The sequence below is a fragment of the Canis lupus genome, chromosome 6, assembly GCF_048164855.1.
Source record: "Canis lupus baileyi chromosome 6, mCanLup2.hap1, whole genome shotgun sequence".
In the NCBI taxonomy this organism is placed as follows: Eukaryota; Metazoa; Chordata; class Mammalia; order Carnivora; family Canidae; genus Canis; species Canis lupus.
This window is the reverse complement of record NC_132843.1, coordinates 14,054,919-14,071,160: the sequence shown is the minus strand read 5'-3', so window position 1 is coordinate 14,071,160 and position 16,242 is coordinate 14,054,919. Positions and strand designations below refer to the sequence as shown.

The 16,242-nt window shown below is 40.3% G+C and overlaps 1 protein-coding gene and 1 long non-coding RNA gene across 3 annotated transcripts in view; one reads left to right on the top strand and one right to left on the bottom strand.

Annotated features, from left to right (window-relative positions):
- The window catches only part of COLEC12 (collectin subfamily member 12), a 180,707-nt gene that overhangs the window by 130,455 nt on the left and 34,010 nt on the right, over positions 1-16,242 (bottom strand). The gene's annotated exons all lie outside the window — the stretch shown is intronic.
- LOC140634649 (uncharacterized) lies at positions 6,530-15,562 on the top strand. 2 transcript variants are annotated; one of them, XR_012032053.1, is made up of 4 exons: positions 6,530-6,736; positions 7,306-7,426; positions 7,525-7,583; positions 14,952-15,562. It is a non-coding gene; the product is annotated as an uncharacterized lncRNA (long non-coding RNA). The 2 variants fall into 2 exon arrangements; XR_012032054.1 differs by lacking the exon at positions 7,525-7,583.

Here is a 16,242-nt window from a genome sequence, read left to right as displayed (position 1 = left end):
CTGAGGCCACCCTGTCTTGGGTCTGCTCCCAGCCAATGATTGAGCATAGCGGGGACAGTAGATCAAGATCACTTCCCAACATGGAACACTTCTAACAGGCCACCTCTGCTCTCAGGCTTCCCATCAGTGTGGCTGAGACCATCTGGAGCTGCACTGTAGTCTGAGCTTCTCCTACTCAGCCCTTTCTTCCTCCTCTCTTTTTATAGGTGTCAGACCTGTATAGTCTGAAGGCTCTCTCTGGTCATTTTGGCTTCCTCACTCCATTATCCTTCATAGACATTTCCACTAATAAATCATTCACAGTTTTAATACTGTCTTGGTGTCTGCCTTCCAGAGTACTCAAATAAATGCAGACATCTTGGGCCCCAGTCGACATTCCTGTGGGAAAGTGGGATCCTGAGCTAACCCTGAAATACCTATAGCACACACAGAGATCTTTAAATGAGAATGTCTGGACCACATTATCCAAACACCTTGTGTTCTCCTGTTCAGACCTGGCTTTCCCTCTCTACTGTAAAACAGTTCACAGAACCTTGATATTAACTCTGGTTTAGGTCCAGCCAGCACACATCTTCTTTTTAAAAAACTGTATCCCCCCCAAAAAAATAAAAAATAAAAATAAATAAAAAAAAGTAAAAAACTGTATCCCCAGAAATTATGTAACACTTTGAAAATAATATTGTTATTGATAATATTACTAAAAAACTTTGAGATATTTTTTATGATTTAAAAAAACTTTCACTTCTATAGTTTCATTTATCTTCTTTTATTCTCATGTCAAATATGTATGCTATGTAAATCATTTATTAATAGAATATGTAGGACACCTGGGTGGCTATGTGTCCAGCTCCTCATTTTGACTAAGGTCCTGATCTCAGGGTTGTGGGACTGAGCCCTGCAATGGACTCCATGCTAAGTGTGCAGCTTGCTTGAGATTCTCTCTCCTTCTGCCTCCCCCACCTCCCTCTCTAAAATAAATAAATACATATATATAAATATATATATATACATACACATATACATACATATATACACATACATACACACATATATACAAATATATGTGTATATATACACACACATATATATACATACAATATGTATGTATTTTAAATGAGGCACTTACTGCCTTTACTTGCATTAGGAAACATTAACTACTTAAAGGGACAATGCTGACATTGAATAAAGTATTAATGAAATTACAAGAACTTTCTCTTTATTCATTGTGGCAAAATACACATAAAAATCACCATCTTAACCTTTCTTAGGTATACAGTTCAGGAGTGTTAAATACACTCATATTGACTGGCTTATTTCATTAAGCACAATGTCCTCAATGTTTACCCATGTTGTAGCAGGTGAAGGACTTTTTGAGAAACTCCTTCATTGGCTTCCAGGGACATCATTCCTTCTTGGTTCTGTTCCCACCTCTAAATCATCTTTTCACTCCATTTTACTGGATCATCTTCTTCCATCCATGTCTTTAAAGTAGACATTCTCCAGAGTTCTGTCTTTGGCCCCTCATCCTCCTGGTAGGTGATCATATCCACTCTTCATGGTTTTCACCATCATATATGTTCTGGTCACCTCCTCTCCTGTGGACTTCAGACTCACATCTGACTGACGGCTGAACACTTCTACCTCGGTACCAGAGGACCTGTGGTAGGCTGATAACAGCCCCCAAAGAGATCAATTCCAAATTCCTGGAACCTGTAAATGTTACCTTATTTCAAAAAAGAATCTTTGCAGACATTAAGGATTCTGAGATGAGATTATCCCGGACTACCTGGGTGGGCCCTAAATACAATCACAAATGTTCTAATAGGGGAGAGGCAGAGAGAAATTCGACAAATGCACAGAGAAGAAGGCAATGTGACTACAGAGGCAGATGGAAGTGAGGGGGCCCAAACCCAAAGAATGCCAGTAACCACCAGAAGCCAGAAGAGGCAAGCCACAGATTCCCTCCTAGAATCTCTAGAAGAGACTAACATCCTAACATCTTAATTTTGGCTTAGTGAAAACTGATTTTGAATTTTTGGCTTCCCAAACTATAAGAGAATAAATTTCTGTTGTTTTAAAAAACAAAGTTTATGATAATTTATTTTGGCAACGACAGGAAACTGAGAGTGCTGTATTAATTACAGCACTTCAACAGAACTACTGTAACAAAGTACCACAAACTGCAGGACCTACACAACAGAAACTTGTTCTCTCATGGTTCTGGAGGCTAGAAGTCCAAGGTCCAGGGATCAGCAGGATTGATGCCTTCCGAGGGCTGTGATGGACAATCTCCTCCATGCCTTTCCTAGCTTCTGGTGGTCTGCTGGCAACTGCTGGTGTTCCTTGGCTTCTGACGCATCACCTGATCTCTGCCTTCCTCTTTACATGGTGTTCTCCCTCTGTGGATGTCCTCTGGGTCCAGACTGCCCCTCTTTGTAAGGACATCAGTCATATTGGATTAGGGCCCACCCTAATGACTTCATCTTAACTTAATCTGCAAAGACTCCATTTCCAAATAAGGTCATAACCACAGGTACTGGGGGGTTAGGACTTTAGCATCTTGAGGGGACACAATTCAACACATAACTTGTCTATTCTCTAATTCCTCAAAATTCATGTCCTTCCCACATGCAAAATACACTAACCTTATCACGACATCCTCCAAAGTCTTAATCATTCCAGCACCAACTCAAAGTCCCATTTCTCATCATCTAAATCATCCAAATTAGTTATTGGTGAGACTTGGGTTAAGATTCATCTTGGAGCAAAAAATTCCTCTCCAGTTGTGAAACTGGACAACTGGTTATCTCCTTCCAAAATACAACAGTGGCACAGGAATAGGATACACATTCCCATTCCAAAAAAAAGGAGTAAATGGGAAGGGGAAAAGGGAGACTATGTTATCCCAAGGAAGTCAGAACAGTAGTAGGGTCAATTCCATTAGATTTTGAGGCTTGGGAATAATCCTCTTTGGTTTGATGTTCTGTCCTCCAGGCCCACCAAGATGGCAGCCCCAACCCCTCAGCCCAAGAGAGCAGCTCAGCCCTCTGCAACCAAGGAGGTTGAGCCCCCAGATCTGTGCCCTCAGGAGCCATGATGGTGGTAGTAGACCTGCTGATCTCTGAATTGCCTTCAGAGTCATTTTTTCCTTTTCTTGAAGGATAACACACATTCATGGCCAAATAGCTCCTATGACCCATTTCCTTCCTACAGAATCCTAGAAGTCTGACAGCCTTCCCTCATTTCACCCCATCTCTGGCCCCTTTAGTCCAGTGGCAGTATTCCTGCTGAGATGGTTGACACCCTAGATGTCCTCTGCACAGTACATTTTCTTGTTTTTTTGTTTTTTTGGTTTTTTTTACAATATAGATAGAGAATTTTCCAAATCTTCAGGTCCTGTTTCTTTTATGCTTAACAATCCCTTCTTCAACTGATCTCTGTCCTCTCACAGTTTGCTATAAGCAGCAAGGAGACACTAGGTCATGCTTTCAACACTTTCCCAGAAATCTCCTCAGCTAAATATCCATGTTCATCATCTACAGTTCTACTTTCCAGCCAAGAGAACACAGTCAGCCAAGTTCTCTCCCACTTTGTTACAAAGATCGCCTTTCCTCCAGTTTCAAATAACATTTTTCTCATTTCCATCTGAGTACTCGCAAGAAGCAAGAAGCACCTTTAGCATTCATATTTCTAGCAACAATCTGTGCATAACGACTTACATGTTCTCTAAGGAAATGGACGCTCTCTCTATGGCTCTCCTGTAGTCCTCACCAGAATCACTTTTAACATCCACATTTCTACCAAAGACTCTTCAAGGCAATCTAGCAAGTGCCACAAAACTCCTCCAGCCTCTACCCATTACTCAATCCCAAAGCTACTTCCATATTTTTAGGAATTTGTTACCACAGCACCATACTTCCTGGTACTGAAATCTGTATTAGTTTCCTAGGGCCACTGCCATAACAAAGTATCAAAGACTGGGTGGCATAAGCAACAAAAACTTATTCCCTCATAGTTCTGGAGGCCAGAAGTCCAAAATCAAAGTATCTACAGGGCTGGTGCCTTCTGAGGGCTGTGATGGAGAATCTCCATGACTGTCCTAGCTTCCAGTGGTTTTCTGGCAATCTTCCGTATTTCTTGGCTTCTGCTTCATCACTGTAATCTCTGCCTTCACTTTCATATGATATTCTTCCTGTGTGCATGTCCTTTGTATCCAAATCTCTTTATGAGGACACCCAACATAATTGGATTAGGGCCCACCCTATTGATATTTTATTGATTATCTTCAAAGGCCCCATTTCCAAATAAGGTTATATCCATAGTACTATGAGTTAGACTTCAACATCTTTTGGGGGGACCATAATTCAATCCATAAATACCTCAAATTCAGCATATACAAAACACAATTATTTACCCTCCTTCCAAAAAGCATTGTTACTCTTCTTACACTCCATTTGTGAGATGGCAACATCACCACCACTGACATATTCAGAAGTCTTATTAGAGTTATCCCTGATGCCTGTTTTCCTCTAAACTCCATGCTAAATCCTGCCTGTTTTACCACCTAGGTATTTATGTATGCATTTTTAATATCAATTATATTTTATTTAACCCAGCATGTCCAAATCCAAAATATTATTTCAATATATAAGAAAATTTTTAGATGAAATTGTTTTTTTCATATTTATTTATTTTTAGTATAATTAACGTATAGTGTTATGTCAGTTTCAGGTGTATACATACTGAATCAACAATTCTATATTAATTAGTGCTCATCACGATAAGTGTATTAATTATTATTATTCTTAATCTCTATCACCTATTTCACCCATCCCTCCACCTACCTTCTATCTGATAACCATCAATTTGTTCTCTATAGTTAGGAGTCTGGTTTGTGCCTCTTTTTCTTTATTCATTTGTTTTGTTTCTTAAATTCCACATCTGAGTGAAATCATATGATATTTGTCTTTCTCTGACTTATTTCACTTAGCATTATATTCTCTAGCTCCATCCATATCATTGCAAATTGCAAGATTGCATTCCTTTTTATGGCTGAATAATATTCCAGTGTGTGTGTATGTATATATATATATGGATGGATGGATATATATACATGTATGTACATATGTATATGTGTGTATATATATGTATATACAGACACACATACACACAGTACATCTTTATCCAATCATCAATGGATGGACACTTGGGCTGCTTCCATATCTTGGCTATTGCAAATAATGCTGCTATAAATATAGGGTGCATGTATATCTTTGAATTAGTGTTTTTGTACTCTTTGTGTATATACCCAGGAGTGCCATTGCTAGATTATAAGGTAGTTCTATCTTTAACTTTTTGGGGAACCTCCATACTGTTTTCCACATTGGCTGCACTAGTTTGCATTCCCATTAGCAGTGCACAAGGGTTCCTTTTCTCCAAATTCTCACCAACACCTGTTGTTTCTTGTGTTTTTTATTTTAGCCATTCTGACAGGTGTGAGGTGATACCTCATTGTGGTTTTGATTTGCCTTTCCCTGATGATGAGTGACACTGAGCATCTTTACATGTGTCTGTTGGCCATCTGGAAGTCTTCTTTGGAGAAATGTCTGCTCATATCTTCTGCACATTTTAAAATTGGATTATCTGGTTTTTGGGTGTTGAGTTGCATAAGCTCTTTATATATTTTGGATATTAACCCCTTATTGGGTATATCATTTGCAAATACCTTCTCCCATTCAGTAGCTTGATTTTCTGTTTTGTTGATTATTTCCTTTGCTGTACAAAATAACTTTTTATCTGCCTAAGTATTTATTGATTTTTTTAAAAGATTTATTTATTTATTTATTTATTTATTTATTTATTTATTTATTTATTCAGAGAGAGAGAGAGGCAGAGACACAGGCAGAGGGAGAAGCAGGCTCCATGCAGGGAGCCCGACATGGGACTCGATCCCTGGTCTCCAGGATCACACCCCGGGCCGCAGGCGGTGCCAAACCGCTGCGCCACAGGGGCTGCCCTATTTATTGATTTTATCAGCATCGCTCAATATCTCCAGCTGAAGTCGTTAGGTTAAGGGCTCCTGCAACAAACTTTTAACTGATTTCCCACCCTCTAGTCTTACACTTCTCATATTTGCCCTCCTTTCTTCTGAGCTCCTTGATTATATGAACTATATCTCGTTCATCCCACTGGCCTCATACAGAACCTATAGAAGACACTCAAGTAGAAGACACTCACTCAGAAAATGCTGACCAGTGAACTCATTCAAGAAACTGTGTTATAAACAACGCTGAAACTATACCATTTGAGGTCTTCTTTAGGATTTAGAAATAAATTCTCCTATTGAAACAAATGTTATGATAGTATTTCTGAGAGTGGGATTTTACCAACCCTTTGGTAAAGGGTACATCCTAAGTATTAGTTAAGATGGTGTCTTATACACCATAAGCTGAAAAGATAGTTACATCATAAAGGAAAGATATCACCTTGGGCTTTGTCACTCACAGTGTCTTGCTCTCCCTTCAGCATCTGTAATATCTGCCCATCGCTCTGATTAGGCACTTCATTACCTACTGCCTTACACTCTTCTCTATTTTTTAAAAATTGTGTCTTCTCTGACACCTAAGTTGCTTGAGAAAGAGAACAATATTTCTGAATGCCCCCACTATTTGCGGTCTAGTGTTAAAAAGAAGAGATATGGGCATTGATCATCATTCATACAGATTGTGTTAGAAAGGTAAGACCAACTTTGTGCACCATTGTTTCCAGTATATATGATTTATTCATGAGAAAGAGGCAGAGACACAGGCAGAGGGAGAAGCAGGCTCCCTGTGGGGAGCCCAATGCAGGACTCAATCCCAGGATCCCAGGATCACACCCTGACCCGAAGGCAGATGCTCAACCACTGAGCCACCCAGGCGCCCCTTATATATTATTTTAGATTAGAGACTGGGTTCTGAAAACAGACAGACTTGGGTTTCAAACTTCTTCCACCTACTAGCCTATAACATTGGGTAATTTATACAAACTCTTGAAGCCTCAGCTTTTGTATCAATAAAATGGGATCCCTCCCTTTAGTATCTCTTTTATAGGACTATCATAAGGATTTGCTCAGATAAGCCATGTAAAGTATAACACAGTGCCTGGTACATATAAGCACTCATGGAACCGTGGTTATCAACACCAATATTATTTTTTATTCCTTTAAGTTCTAGAAACTTCCTCTTTGGCAGCAGTGTCTTCCTCCCCCTCACCACCACCATCAAAGAACATTTCTTAAGAATTTTGGAAATCTTGTGCTTCCAGGTGTTGGCTCTGGCAGGATTCTGTGGGAGTGCAGACCAGCTGATACTACCACTGACAAAACCAAAAATTTTCTCAGTCCAAGCAAGGATCCAAAGATTGGATCTCCAGGACTAACTTACAGGTTTGTTTGTTTTTTAAATTACTGTGTTCTGCCAATATGGCTTTTTGCTTTGTATTTCTCTTCCACTGAACTTAACATCTGTTTCTTATGCCACACAGGCACCTAAGGGCCTTTGAACCAAACTCTTCTAACAGGAACACAGGCTCCTTTAGCAAGGGTAAGGACACTGCCCTTGTCCCACCAAACAGTGCCACTCAGAGGCCCACCATCAGAAATCCTAACCCATGGGAAACTGAAGCTAATATATTCAAAACACATCACTCTAAAAAGCAGCAAGAAACTAGAGGGTTTATTATTATTATTATTATTATTATTATTATTATTATTATTATATACTGCCAAATCCATCTTTTGATAAACAGTGAACTGCTGAACAATAGAGAGAGAGGTCTCTGGAATTTGGTGGTTTACTCCCCCCACCTTCCCCTACTTAAAAGTGACGGTAAATTTAGCCAGCAAGAATTCTGAATCACTCTTATATGATCAATGTCACCATGCTTATTCTGGACATCAGTAAGGACAGGAATATGCTAGGAAACAAAAGCACAAGATCTATATCTGGCCACATTGGAGAGCTCTACAATTTGCGAATAAATCAAGAAAGGAAAGAAGGGAAAAAGAAAAGGAAGAAAGAAGAAGAAGAGTGAAATTATTAGGCCTTTTCTCTCTTACCAACACACCTGAATAGCACAGACCAAACACCTGAGCATCCCCCACCTCACTCTATCCCTTACACTTACATCAGCAAGCCCAGTAAGCTCTGTCTATACACCCCAAGCCCTATTACTTCTCAAGGACTACCATTCCAGTCAAAGATACCATTACCTTTCATCTGGTCTCCTAACACACCTCCTCAGGTTTCCCTGCTTCCACACTTACCTCCACACCCTCCATACCTACTAATCACTTTTTCATAAAGGAACTATCTTATGAGATGCAATTCAGACCACGTCACTTCTCTACCTGAACCCTACAAAGGTTTTCCAAGACTCCAAAATCCTCCCCATGAACGCCAGGTCTTAACATATTCTAGGCCCTCCCACTTCTTGACTTATCTCCTCCACCTCCCTGTCATTTTATTCTAGCAACATCTGGCTTAGTTTTGTTCCTAGAACACTCTAGGCTGTTTCCACCTCAGGTCTTCTTACTTACCATACCCTCAGGCTATAATGCTTCCCCCCAATCACAGCATCCATCATCATTTCATCTCTATCACTGTTCCTTTTTTTTTTTTAAGATTTTATTCATTTATTCACAAGAGAAACAGAGAGAGAGAGAGAGAGGCAGAGGGAGAAGCAGGCTCCATGCTGGGAGCCTGATGTGGGACTCCATCCCGGGTCATCTCCCTAGTCTTCCACCCTGTTTTTTCTCCATGGCATCTGTCACTATTTGAATGATTTTCTCATTAGATTATTACCTATCCCCTCAACCTACCTGGGGACAGGTGCTTTCTATCTGTTCTCCACTGTACTCCCAAAGCCAAAACAGAGTCTGGCACATAATAGATATTCAATAATATCTCAATAAATAAATGTGGGGCCAGTGAGATTGGCCAGAAAGGGTTTCCTATATTCAGGATTTTTAGTTTTATTTTCAAAGAGATGAAGGATATATATGTTGGCTGGAATCATACTTGAAGATCCTGATGTTCCTGATCTTATGATGTCCAAGTACCCCCATGACCCCCACAGGCAGGGCCACCTTTTACAGTCACAGACCACACATCATCATTCAGATGGTACTTGGGAGCCAAACAGAAACAATGTAAAAAATCAGTTTCCCATTCCATGACTGTGTGGTAGATAAACGGAAAGCTACACTGGAAGATAAACAGAAATATAAGGCACCATGATGCCAAAATGTTATTTTGAAAAAGAAAGCACAACCTATTTTAAACGACATAATACTTAAGTGTATCAGGCATACCCAGGCAGGGTGTGAAATCAGACCATATGTCAGCCCTCAGGTGGGATTATGAAGCACGTGGCTGAAGGCTGACTGGTTTAAGAGGGCCTTGCAATACATTATACAGAGCATTTTTACTACTTTTCTGAATTGAACTTAGCCACAGAATTGAGAGAAAACATCTGACTTCCACATTTACCCTGTCTCATAGAAGTGGGCATGACAACATTAAAATCCAACAGGCACACTGTGTCTATACTCCATCCAAATTCTCACTGCAGAACTACACTGTTGGTGTTGTGTTGAAATCTTATTGAAATAAAACATCATTTATTTCCATCTTGCACACTGCTTAGACCTACAACTTTCATACAAAACACAAACCCCTTCCTGGTCAGGAAACCCTGGGGAGTTTGGACCAACAGTGTGCTATGAGCAACTTGTACTCATAAGCCAGGCCCACACAGATGAAACACTTTGCACAAAGACAGAAAAGCTGCCCAAAAACCTCTGGAGAAATACTCAATATTGGCTGGACTCTCCCTTCAGTGCCGGAAACAGCAGAATGACTTCTAAGTTACCAGTGATCTGTTCTCCACATCACTGGAGCCTTCCCACACCTCAGCTCAAGAAGGTCACAAACCCACTTTGGGTTAAATGCTCTCACAGCTTACTGGAAACCCACTGATGGCTGATGCAGTGTTTTGAGAATAAACTATGTAATCTTCGAGACTTCCAAAAGGCACATTTTCTCTTCCAACAAAGAGCAGATTCTGACCAAAGTGTGGGTTGTGGGCAGTGGTAACCCCTTGGCTGCTCACCTTTTTGATTATGGAGAGATCCCACATGAGGATGAAAGGCTGTTGGGAAGGCAAGATCAGCTTCCCAGCCAGAAAATAAAAATAAAATGCAAGTGGTAGGTAAGAGCTATGCAGATATGGACACACAACACACAGCTCTTGAGACTGCAGTTCCCTCTCTCTGCTCAAGTGGTCAGCCCTGCTGCTTCTCTGAAGATGAACCTGGGAGCACCTTCAAGTTCTTCAAAGTTTCTCCACTTTTTGGCAGCAGTGTTTTCATGGGTGTTTTGTTCAGAAGGTGGTTTGCTCAAGTCCCTGGAAGTTTTTCCCTGGCAAGGATCAGGATGGCTAGGTGACTGCTCTCCCTTAATGAGCTTTAATTAGATTATGTTTAACAGCATGGACTGCCTAGGGAGGCACGCTGACGTGTAGACAAGGAGTGGCTTACCCTGTAAATTAATAGGCCTGACTGGGATTATGGAAGCTAGCTGTGTAAACGCAAATGGAGCCCCCTAAGCCAACAGTCCTTGGCCTGCTGACACAGCTGCACCAGAGTACCCAGTCACTGGAGCGCCAAAGGATATTCAGTTACAGTGAAGAAATCATAACAAAGACAGGAAACAGATCAGCACACTCTGGATTTAACACCCTCCCTGGGGAACTCGGCTGATTTCTAGGCTGCAGATGTTTTTAACTCTGCCTTGAAGAATGTCCATGTCACATGCTCAAGCCAATGGAGTGGAGTACAGTAGTCAAGCAAGACTTACATATTCAGAAAGGGGACCAAAATTATGTTGATTAGAATTCATCTCTGAAATAGAGGTGGGGCAACTGTTAAAAATCCATAAACTCCTTGGGTGGATTTGCTGAGCTGTCAGGAAATGGATGCCCAGCATTTATGTAAAATGAGGTGCAAATGAAGCCAACTAGACTCTTCCATGGAGATCCTGCTGGTCCCGATGTGGGCTTTCTCAGCTGCTTCCTCATTATTCTCAGTACTCTGTACCAAGTAGAGGAGAATGAAAACAAGCCTTCTTCATTCAGCATTTTTCAACATCACTGCCAACAAAAACGGGATCCTTGACTGTTCAGAGTTCATGATTAAGGGGATGGCATATCTTACAGGCAGGATATAGGTCATTTTTCAAAAGTTACAGTAAGTTTGCAGAATTAGAAATTTATCTTTTTAAATTCTTCCGACTGAGTTACATAAATACGTCTAAGGCTGCTTAAAGATGTGGTTTGCCAGAGGTACCGCATTTTCTTCGTGGCAAAGGGACCAGTTGTACTCTGCCAGGAAGAGTTCACGCAAGAGAAGGACTATGGATGTTAGGCAAACCTCAAGCCCAAGAGTTGGAAAAAGAGAGAAAAATGTTTGGATCTCTTGTGATTTTTTTTTGGGGGGGGGTCCTATTTGCAGTTATTTTACTCTTCTAAGTTTCCCTTATCTATAAAGTGAATAATTTTTAAGAATGCTCTCAGAGGACCCTGTCAAGACCAAAAACTCTATCAGTAATTTCCTAACTTAACCTTGAAACAACCTGCTGAGGACATATTTTTGTTTCACTTGTTAAAAAAGCAATGATCATTTTAGCTGCTACTGAATGGAGTTTTGTGTTTAACAGACACAGATTTCTGGTAATTTAGAGCAATTTCCTTTCTCCACCTGAGCTTGCAAACTTATTCCAACAACTGAGAAGATGTGAAGGTGGTGGGGGATGAGAGAGGGGAGCAGCTGCCAGAAGTATCTGAGCTGGCCCTCTCTGCAGCCACAGGCATCAGCAGATGGCTGTTCCTGATGGCAAGGACCAACTTTCCGAAGGCAAGCATTCACTTCTGTGAATGGGAGGCAATTCAGGACAGAGGGGCTGGTAGTGACTTATGTGGCCAGGACCACTGTTGGACAGTTCCACCTGTTAAAAAGCCCCTTATTTTGGACTTCTCTCATCTATGTTCCTATCTGAAGAATTTATGAGCACAGATTTTCTCCCCACATGATCACTCCCTAAGACTTCTCTTTTCTCAATTAAGCCATTTCTCCCAACTTCCTCTCTACTCTACCACAGCACCTGGGAATTCTCACTTCCAACAGTGGGAACTCAAAGAGTTCCTACTTATTATCTAAATAACTGGAGGATAGAGTTGGATCACCCAGATTCTAATTCTAAATGCGGTACCTCTGGCAAACCAATATTCTAAAATTGATTGTGGTGATCACTGCACAGCTTGGATGGATTAGGGACTTAGGTATGGGTAGAGAAATTCTTAAGAGGTGAAGGATGCCAACAAAACTGACCCTGCCCTGTCAATTTGCTCTAAGTCTGGAAGGTCATATGTTGTCTGTTCTTCTTTGGAGTTACATGGGGCCCTACCACCAACGTCCCCTTTTAAATGAATGACCACCTGGAAAACTGAGCATGCACAGTGCCTGGTACATATTATGGGATGAATTTATAAGTGAAATCATAAATCAGACAGCTTTTCTCACTGGGAGAACCTGACAGGATGAAGGGGCTGAACGCCTAGAGGAAACAGGCCAGTGCGTGATACGTAAAACCTGAGTGTGGATAAGAGGGGCATTTGAGATAGCTCTGTCTACCTTAAAACTCTAAGGCCAAGTCCATGTCAGGAGAACCAAACCAGCTTCTGCATTCGTAGGGCATCAAGTACACCTTTGTGCTAGAATACCTTTGTTTATTCTTTTCTCTACCTTCCAGAAGCTTCATGGAAGTAGAGCCAGGGCCAGGATACAATTTCCTGACTCTCCCATGCCTCTCAGCTATGAGGTAGGACAGTACAGGAGAGAAAATAGATGCTGAGGACCTTCTCAAAGGGGGATCATTGCTCATAAAGTTGGCTCTAAAATCAACCAGGAAACCTAACAAAACTCATGTGTTCGACACACAAATTAGTTTATTGGATCGTCTCTCTCTTAACTATCTTATTTTTCAGTAAATCCTAATGACCTCCCCATACCTCCCAGGGGGAATGCCCTGAGGTTCTTCCCTTAAAGTGGACAAGTGATGAGTGATGATTGATTAACTCGCCAAATCCTTCACTTAAGAACTCATCAACAAAAAGAAGAAAATAGACTCAGCTATTTTGATTTGGCAGTGAGCTCAAGGAAACAACATCAGTAAAACAGTTAAGAATGTTTTTTGACAAGAGACATCATTTACAAACACATGGAATCCCTCTGCTGTCATCCAAGAATAAAATCCGGACTGGCCCCCACCTATTTTTATTCTTCTTTTTCCACAGTCACTTGGGATGGGCCATAGGAGAGATCAGGATTCTTCATTTACTGTATGCCCTAAGGTTTTATGGACTTTGTCTCACCTTTTGAATCCATTCCCCCAACACTGCCCCAAGTTTCATTTTACGCATCAGCAAAAGCCTCAGCCAAAGGGGAAGAAGTTTTCTTCCCATTGGAGTAAAATTCAGGAATTTATCTGTCTTAAGGTCTGGAGTCAAGCTAAATTATGTTACCTGGGGATATTGCCAAAATATAGGTCTGTTCTGTTTTGAATCATGAAACCACTAGTGGTAATCTTATGTCCAGATATTTGAGATTAAAAACACCAGTACATCATGTATGTTTTACAAAAGAGGTTTGCCAAATATGCTATGCCTTCAACATAGCTTTCCTGGTAATCTGAAAACTGACCTTCAACAAAAAAAGGCAGGTGAGAAGCACAGAACCAACTCTATTTATGAGGAAGTGTTTTCTACACACAATAGTTGAAAGACCAACCTCCCCCAACATTTCCCCAGTAGTTTGCCACATATATACTGTCCTCTTTCCTTTCTTGGTCTGCAGTGTCCACTGGTCACTGTCTCCTGGGTTACACGACAGAGAGGGGGCACTGTCTGAGACCAGCACATGACTGGGAGAGTCAGTGAAGGAGTTGAACAGTATTCAATTATTACAGGACTTTGTTTTAATGTCTTTATGGTCATGTTTCTATTTGTGAAGGCTTTTTCTTATTTTGTTGGTTAGGTGATGAATTAATTTTGAGGAAAGGTTGGTTGGTTGGTCGGTCAGTCAGCTCTCTTTTGCTGAAAGCTGACTCACTGCTCTCAGTCATAGTCATAGGGCAAATGGATTCCTGATCTTTCTTCAGTGACAGAAACAAAACAAAACAAAAACAAAAAACAAAAACGTGCAAATAATCTGAATCTACCCAAAGGATATTTTTTTTTCTTTTCCAATAGTTCAAAAAAACAAAGCCTTGAAAATAGAATATAACTGCCCAATAGAAATACAGTAAAAGGCACACATGTAATTTAAAATTTTCTGGTAGCCACATTTTTAAAAAAAGTGAAAAGAAACAGGTAAAGTTATTCTTAACAATATATTTTACTTAATCCAACAGATCCCAAATCTGTACAATCATTTCAACATGTAATTAATATAAAAATTATGTTTTACATTCTTTTTTTTTTCACATTAAGTTTTCAAATCCAGGTGGGCTTTAGATTCACAGCATATCTCAATTTGAACTAGCCACATTCTCAAGGGCTCAGTAGCTACACAAAGCTCCTGGCTACCACACTGGCAAGCTCAGATAGCACTGTCCTGTACTTTACCAACTTAGGGAGAGGAGAACAGGAAGGTTAATCAGGTCTTCTTTTCCATGTAGTGGGCAAGAATGAATAGATGAATAGATGTCATGAATAGATATGAAATATAAATATAAATAAAACACCAGCGCTAACACCACTCTCAGGTCATCTCAGTTCTATCCTCTTTAGTTCATATGAATCACCACTGTGCTATAGCAAAATAATTCAAGATTTCTTTCTTTCTTCCCTTTTAGGGTAAAGGAAATATGAATACCCAATAATGAAAGATGGGTGCAGCCACTTTGGAATATAGTCCAGCAACTTTCCAGAAGGGTAAACACAGAATTGTATAAATATGATTCAGCAACTGTGCTCCTAGGCACATACCCAAGAGCAGTGAAAACATACAACCATGGCAAAAACTTGCACAACCGTGTTCACAGCATTATTCATAAGAACCAAAAAGTAGAAACAAGCCAAATGCCCATCAAATGATGAATGAATAATCTAGACACCAGATCTATACACCAGAATATTATTTGGCAATGAAGAAGAGGCAAGTACTGATATGCTCTACAATACAGACAAAACCAGAAGACATGATGCTTAGTGAAATAAGCCAGAGAGAAAAGACCACATATTGCATGGTTCCATTTACATGGAACATCCAAGGACAGGAAAATCAATAGATACAAAAAGAAACTTAGGGTTGCAAAGGAGTAGGAGGAGTTGGAGGGAAGTGGGGAGCAATCCCTAATAGGTATAAGGTTCCTTTCTGGGGTGATGAAAATATTCTAAAATTGATTGTGGTGATCACTGCACAACTGCATACACTAAAAAATTTCCAATTGTGTATTTTAAATTGGTGAGTTGTATATGTTAATTATATCTCAATAAAGCTATTATTAAAAAATAATAATTAAATAAATAAATAAATAAATAAATAAATAAATAAATAAAAGACTGGGGTCCCTGCACACCAATACACATTTTTATCAAGTGCTCATATGAGACCACATGGGACTACACATATATAGATACAGAGGCATCCTACCAATACAAACAAGGTTGAAATGTTGAAGTATGTTTCTTTTATTTAAAGGTGACAAAGTAGAGCAGCTCCAGCTTAATTTCTCCTTCGCCAGAGTGTATTAAGAGAAGCAAAGTGCAGTATCTTAGACTGAAGCCCTCCTGGGCAACAATGAAAAAGCCAGCTCTTTTCATAAGACGAGATGGTGAGGGGAGTTTGAGGGTACGGTGGCGGCAAGTTCTGCAGAAGCATAGGCTCACGCTGTGAGGCCACTCATTCCTGCATGTCCCCTGTCCTCCTAGGCAGTTCAGCCCTCACTCATCACTTCCTCTTCCTCAAGTTGGGTTTCCAAAATGAGCTTCCTACCTTAGAGCTAGCCTTCAGCATCAGAACTTCCAGAAAGTGATTCACTTACCAGTGGCAGAGTATTATCCTCACTGATTGTTCATTTCATACTTCTCTTATCATGTTTTATTTTAGGCTTGGCTTGCTTTTGCATTATTTTCCCCCAAAAA